This window comes from Hypomesus nipponensis, chromosome 17 (assembly GCF_054491055.1).
Source record: "Hypomesus nipponensis isolate SF chromosome 17, ASM5449105v1, whole genome shotgun sequence".
In the NCBI taxonomy this organism is placed as follows: domain Eukaryota; kingdom Metazoa; phylum Chordata; class Actinopteri; order Osmeriformes; family Osmeridae; genus Hypomesus; species Hypomesus nipponensis.
This window is the reverse complement of record NC_140377.1, coordinates 3,294,553-3,300,552: the sequence shown is the minus strand read 5'-3', so window position 1 is coordinate 3,300,552 and position 6,000 is coordinate 3,294,553.

Below are 6,000 nucleotides of genomic sequence, written 5' to 3'. Positions count from 1 at the left end.
AATTGTGTTGGCTGAGACTTTCCTATTTACAACCTCCAGGATGACTCACTCACACTCAGACTACAGGAGGCAAGAGGCTTCTGTCTGAGTGCACAAACACTCAGGAAAGTCTGCTGTCGTCAAGGTCAACCGCTATACGCAATTATACTGTAAAAAGACAGCTTACACTACCAGGAGACAAGTCAACCTCTAAATTAGATGACATCACAGCTCTTCTCTGGAAGTTGGAATTAAACCATGAACAGTAGCCGGTGTGGTGAAGTGTTGTGCATGTAGGTACACGGAAGATTCTGGTAGTTTGCTGAATAATGTGCTGGGATGGATATCGTGTGATCCGTGAACCTGTTCTTAGTTAGAACAGCAGAGATCCTGTCCTTTTGGGGCGTCTTGCATCTTGTGTTTTCTTCTTAACCTAAGATGTGTCCGAGCTTCAATCTTGGTGTATTATTCAGAAACCCATGTCGTTTTCAGGGAATAGTCAGTCATCCCACCTGGTGTGCTCCAACAGCCTGCAACCAACAAGCATCTGTACTGTCCAATAAGGGAGAAGATCTAGGTAGAAGGAACATAATGCAAAACAAGTGATGAAAGACGAGAGAGATTGCAACTGTTGGAAACCAGAATGAAATGAATGACTTGTCAAACCGGACTGGAGCCTGCTTGACGAAGTCACAGGGGTGATTTGTTGGCAATAACGATCAATTTGTTTTTGTCAGTCTCTCTCCTTCTGTCTTTGCATTTTCCCTTGTTGAATATCACGGCTCCTCTTCCCTCCCTGCCCTCTCCTTCTCTAGCCCTGTCATTCATCTTCTTCATCTCGACAGGTTTTTCTTCCAGTCTATTTTTCCGCTTTCCTCATCTCTTTATTCCCTTCTTTCTCTACCTGGGCTTTTCTCCCCCGCATCGTAACCTCTCTCATTTGTCATCTCTCTCTCTCTCTCTCTCTCTCTCTCTCTCTCTCTCTCTCTCTCTCTCTCTCTCTCTCTCTCTCTCTCTCTCTCTCTCTCTCTCTCTCTCTCTCTCTCTCTCTCTCTCTCTCTCTCTCTCTCTCTCTCTCTCTCTCTCTCTCTCTCTCTCTCTCTCTCTCTCTCTCTCTCTCACTCTCTCTCTCTCTCTCTCTCACTCTCTCTCCCCCTTTCTCTGTCTTTAGTTGAGACAGCCTGCTCATTAAAAAAGATTTGCAACTCTATCTCCTCCATTTCTCTCTCACTCTATTTCTCTCACTCTATTTCTCTCACGCACGCACGAACACACACACACACACACACACACATACACACAGCAACCGATTGGGAGACAATTCTGAGAGCATATCCATCTCCATTAGCTGGGCAGAGCAGTGACCAGGACGACCCCCACCTGCCGCATCACAGGATCACATTTCCCTGGCTGCTCATTTTCCAGGTGGAGCGAGTGAAGACGAGAGGGAGGAAGGCAGAGAAGGAAAGAGACAGGGATGATTTAGATATTTAACCAAAAATAATTAACCATTCCTCACTTCCCCTCTTTGGTCCGACATGAAGAGTCTTGTGTCAAAGGTTGTAGTGTTGTGTTTACAATACTACAGTGTAGGAGTAAGAGAAGACACTCTCTCCCCCTTTCTCTCCACCCACTTCTCTCAAACCCCCCGCTCTCCCCCCCCCTCTCTCCACCCCCCCCCCTCTCTCCACCCCCCCCCCCCCTCCCTCCACCCCCTCTCTCCCTCTCTGTATACATGTATGGCCATCTGCTTGCAGTTTCACAACAGGCGGTAGATTCGGTCATCATTGTGTTTGAAGCAATGATAGAAGTGCAAAAAATCATGTTGCTTCAATTATAGTCAAATGTAGAGTTAAACAATTATAGCAAAATGATTCATTCCATGTCTTAATTGCATTTTTACATCATAGGCAACGATACAAAAAAATCTTGGCATCGGTGATAAACAACATTCCTCATTTCACACCAGCTCAAATCCATGGCAATTCCTGTCAATCGTTCTTGCCAATCTACCCAACATCAGGACGGTAATGTTGGCTATTACACTATTCCTGTGGGCCTCATTCTAGTGGTGTATAACGGGCACAACTAGCATAGCGACGAGGGGGGAGAGGATTGGGTGTCAGGGATAAATCAAGTGTGATTGGTTGGCACCTGGTTCCTGGCCTGTTCTGGACCCCTTCACCAGGATGCACCAGGTCTGGGAAAACCTCGAGGGCAAAGTTCAGGAAACAATTACGCCAAATAATTGAGCACAAGTGACGGTGAGTTCCAGTTTGTCGTGAACGTTCGTCTGTTTCTCAGGGAATGCTACTAAATAGTTGGCTCTGTGATTACCAACCAACAGCAATGCTAAACTTGTCAACTTTGTGTTTTCTACTCGACAGTGACAAGGTGGTTGCAGTGAATCCATTGAGGAGATGGCTGTGGAAGAAACTGCGAATCAATGAGGGCTGGCTTTCAGCTACCTGACCCTGAAGTCTATTTAACCTTCAGACATCAAACCGCACACTTCTTCCAATCATAGACTGTGCAACATGAAACTGCTGGCACTGCATTTTATTAAAGCTCTATTTTGTAACGTCAGTCCCAATTTTATCTTATGCCTGTGGAGTAAGAATTTAATCTCTGGTTGTAATTATACTTTTTGTTGTTTGTTTATTTGCATTAAGTAAGTAACAAAGTCATTATGCAGTAGTTTAATGTATGCAATAACAGCTTTCACAAAGAATAAACACAATTTGTTGGTTTGCTAAAATTGAGAGGATGTTCTGTATCGCACATATGCACACAAACACACACCAGTTTACAGTTTGCGTTGTTGAGGATTTCCAGGACATTAACAGGCAACCATGTGTGCCGGTTGAATGGATGTGACCTGCCCACACAAGGATAGGCCTTTGATCAGCGTCAATGAGCCAAAGAACTTGACGGGACTGCCAGTGTGCGGAATAATCAGTTTAGTAATTTTTCTCTTAATATGTTTTGTATGTCGTCACTGTTGGTTGTTTAGCAGTAGCCAACACACAGACCCACATTTGTGAGAATCGAAACACTTGAAATCGAAAAGAATGTCCCGTTGTAGCTGCTTTGTTGCACCATTTTAAACCTGAAATAATTTGACAATTATGCTGAATTAAAGTATTCATCAGTCAATATTATTTAATAGTATTGAGTTGTTTGAGGAAGTTCAGATCTCGGAGGGCTGGATGAGACCCTGGGAGCGGATCACATTCTGGAAAGGAAGGATGTTCTGAGGAAGAGGATCAGGTTAACTGACTGCTATTCAATACCTTTGCTCTGACCAATCGTGTTGCTCCGTGTGCTGAGCTTGACTGTCCACACTCATCGGTCAGACGTTCTCTGACCAATGAGTGCTTTTCGTCTGTTCCTATTCATTTCTTTGCAAAGCCTCCTTCTGTCCCCCTTCTCATATTCTCTCCCTCCTGCCCATCCTTCTCTCCTCTCGGCCGTGCCGCCGCGTGAGCTCTGTCTTGGTCTTAAAGTGGAGGACTTGACTCTGCGGTGGTTCGAGCTCCCAGGACACTCATACGGAAAAGACAGGAGCTTTAAACGATGCTTCGCTGGCTTCATTCCCATGCTCTCCCTCACGGACATTCAACTGCTTTGATCACTCCACTGCCTGTCCCCCCCAATCCCCACCCCCACCACCAACCCAGCCCCCTGCGAAATGATCCAACGCTCCAAATGGTTTATGTGACTGATCAAAAAACAAAAAAAAACACATCTCATTTAAAATCATATACATAATTCCTTTGTGTGCTCGTATAGAAGTCCCATATGGAGGTGCCCTCAACCCCATCAATAATCACAAGGAGCAGACCATCCATTTAGCTGATTGGAGCGGCTAACTGAGGCAGAATAATTAGTGAGGGGAGGGGAGGCTGGCGAGGAGGAGGAAGGAGAGAGCAGAAGACCACAGCTTTCCACTATGTAGGGATCTGCTGAAACGTCAGTTCACAGGTGGTTAGCCTGCTACACAGTGAAATGTTCCAGTCGACCATGACTAGAATTTCTTCATTTTCTCCACAAATCTATCAATAACAAAGAGAGCAGTACACCAAAGAAAACATAATGGAACTGTATGAAAACCACCATGGGCAGAAGTCACCACTAAAGAAATGTTTCATCATGCCCTGTCAATGGAGACCAGATGCTGCGGTCATTAACTGAAGCTGCATGCTAGGAGACAAGCTCCCTTCTCCAGCTGGAGGATGTCTGGTTCTTTTGGACTTCCTGCGGCTTGGCTAGGACCTGACCCAGGAACAGGCTCGCTGGAGCCCCAGCGTGGACCTCCGTGTCCCACGCCCTCTCACCGATCTGGCTCAGTGCTCTCCAGGCTGGGAAGCTGTATACAGTTGTTTCCCAAAAATCACCTGTATAAATACATGCGGTCCTGGTGGTGGTGGTGGTGGTCCTTGGTGCAGGGCTGGCTGCAGCAGGTCCTGAGGTCCAACACAAAGACCTCCTCTCCTGGGTCTGCTGTTTTACTGCCAGTCCCCTGTGCACCACGCCGCTGCCCTGACGGCTGCCTCTGTTTGCTTTCGTGCCGCTGTCGTTACACGGTGACCACGGGTGGGCTGGGGGGTGGGGGGGGGGGAGGGGGCTGGGGGGGTGGGAGGGGGCTGGGGGAAGGCTGTGAGAACACACACACTCCTATCATCAGCTGTAGGAGACAGGAACCGAGCTGAATGATTTTAATCATTCCCCCAGGACCATGACACGGCACCTGCCAGCTTGCATCATTGCCACCAGCTCAGAGATTCAGTTCGTTAGAACAGAGCTGCTTCAGTGTTCTGAGGGGAGTTGTGTGTGTATGTGTGTGTGTGTGTGTGTGTAGGTGTGTGGGTCGGGTCACTGTAAATACACTGAACCAAATCAGGCCTGTCCTGAGACAGTCACTGAGCTCAGCTGCTTTACAGCTCCCCTGTGCCAGCCAGGACAGGCCCAGACAGAGAGAGCACATCGTACACCTTCCTCCCCAGGAGTCATAACTCCAGCAGCCCTCTTCCTCCTCAGTCCCACTGTCAACCCCCCCCCCCCCCCCCCACACACACACACACACACACATACACACATACACACATACACACACACACCACAAGCTCCTGGGACTGGGTCAAAGTCTGGTCAAAACAACGGCCTCCTACCTGCCTGCCTGCCTGCCTGCCTCCCTCCTGTTCCTACAGATGTGCAATGACGATGACTCACGACCTGCGGAATGAGTTTCCACTTTCTGAGTATAGCAACTTCATATGTGAGAAAGAGAATCTTGTGTGATGAAATGCACGAGGCTTAACGTCCCTCGTTCGGCTTCCCACTGTGATGTCATTTGGATTCATCGCCATTGTCAGTCAGAGGAATTTTTGCATTGTAAAACGCAACGTGCACACGACTTCAGTCAAGCAACAGCACTCACAATGTCCCCCACAACACACAGAGACACATCCACGCACGTACGCACGCAAGTACGCACACTTGCAGGTACGCACGCACGCACACAATAAATGAATCTTTGACTAAGGAAACGATAGAGCAGAACAAGGGTGACCGGCACATTCTTCATGGCCACAGGCTGGAAACACAGGATGATCATCCATCATACAGCCCCTTAGAGAGAGAGAGAGAGAGAGAGAGAGAGAGAGAGAGAGAGAGAGAGAGAGAGAGAGAGAGAGAGAGAGAGAGAGAGAGAGAGAGAGAGAGAGAGAGAGAGAGAGAGAGAGAGAGAGGGAGAGAGAGAAAGACGGAGAGAGAGAGAGCGAGAGAGAGCTAATTAACATATAACTAATGTATTTAGCAGAACATTAAGAGTGATGGAGGACAAGATGAAGAATCTCTCAAAAACAGCCCCCTTTACCGTCCCCCTGAAACATCCAAACATGCCTCGAACCACTGGCTCTGACAGATCTTATCATTAGTTAGATTAGTTCCTACTGCAGAGATGACTTTGCATAAAACAATCTCATCTATCTGTCTGTTAAATGTGCAGTGGACCTTTAT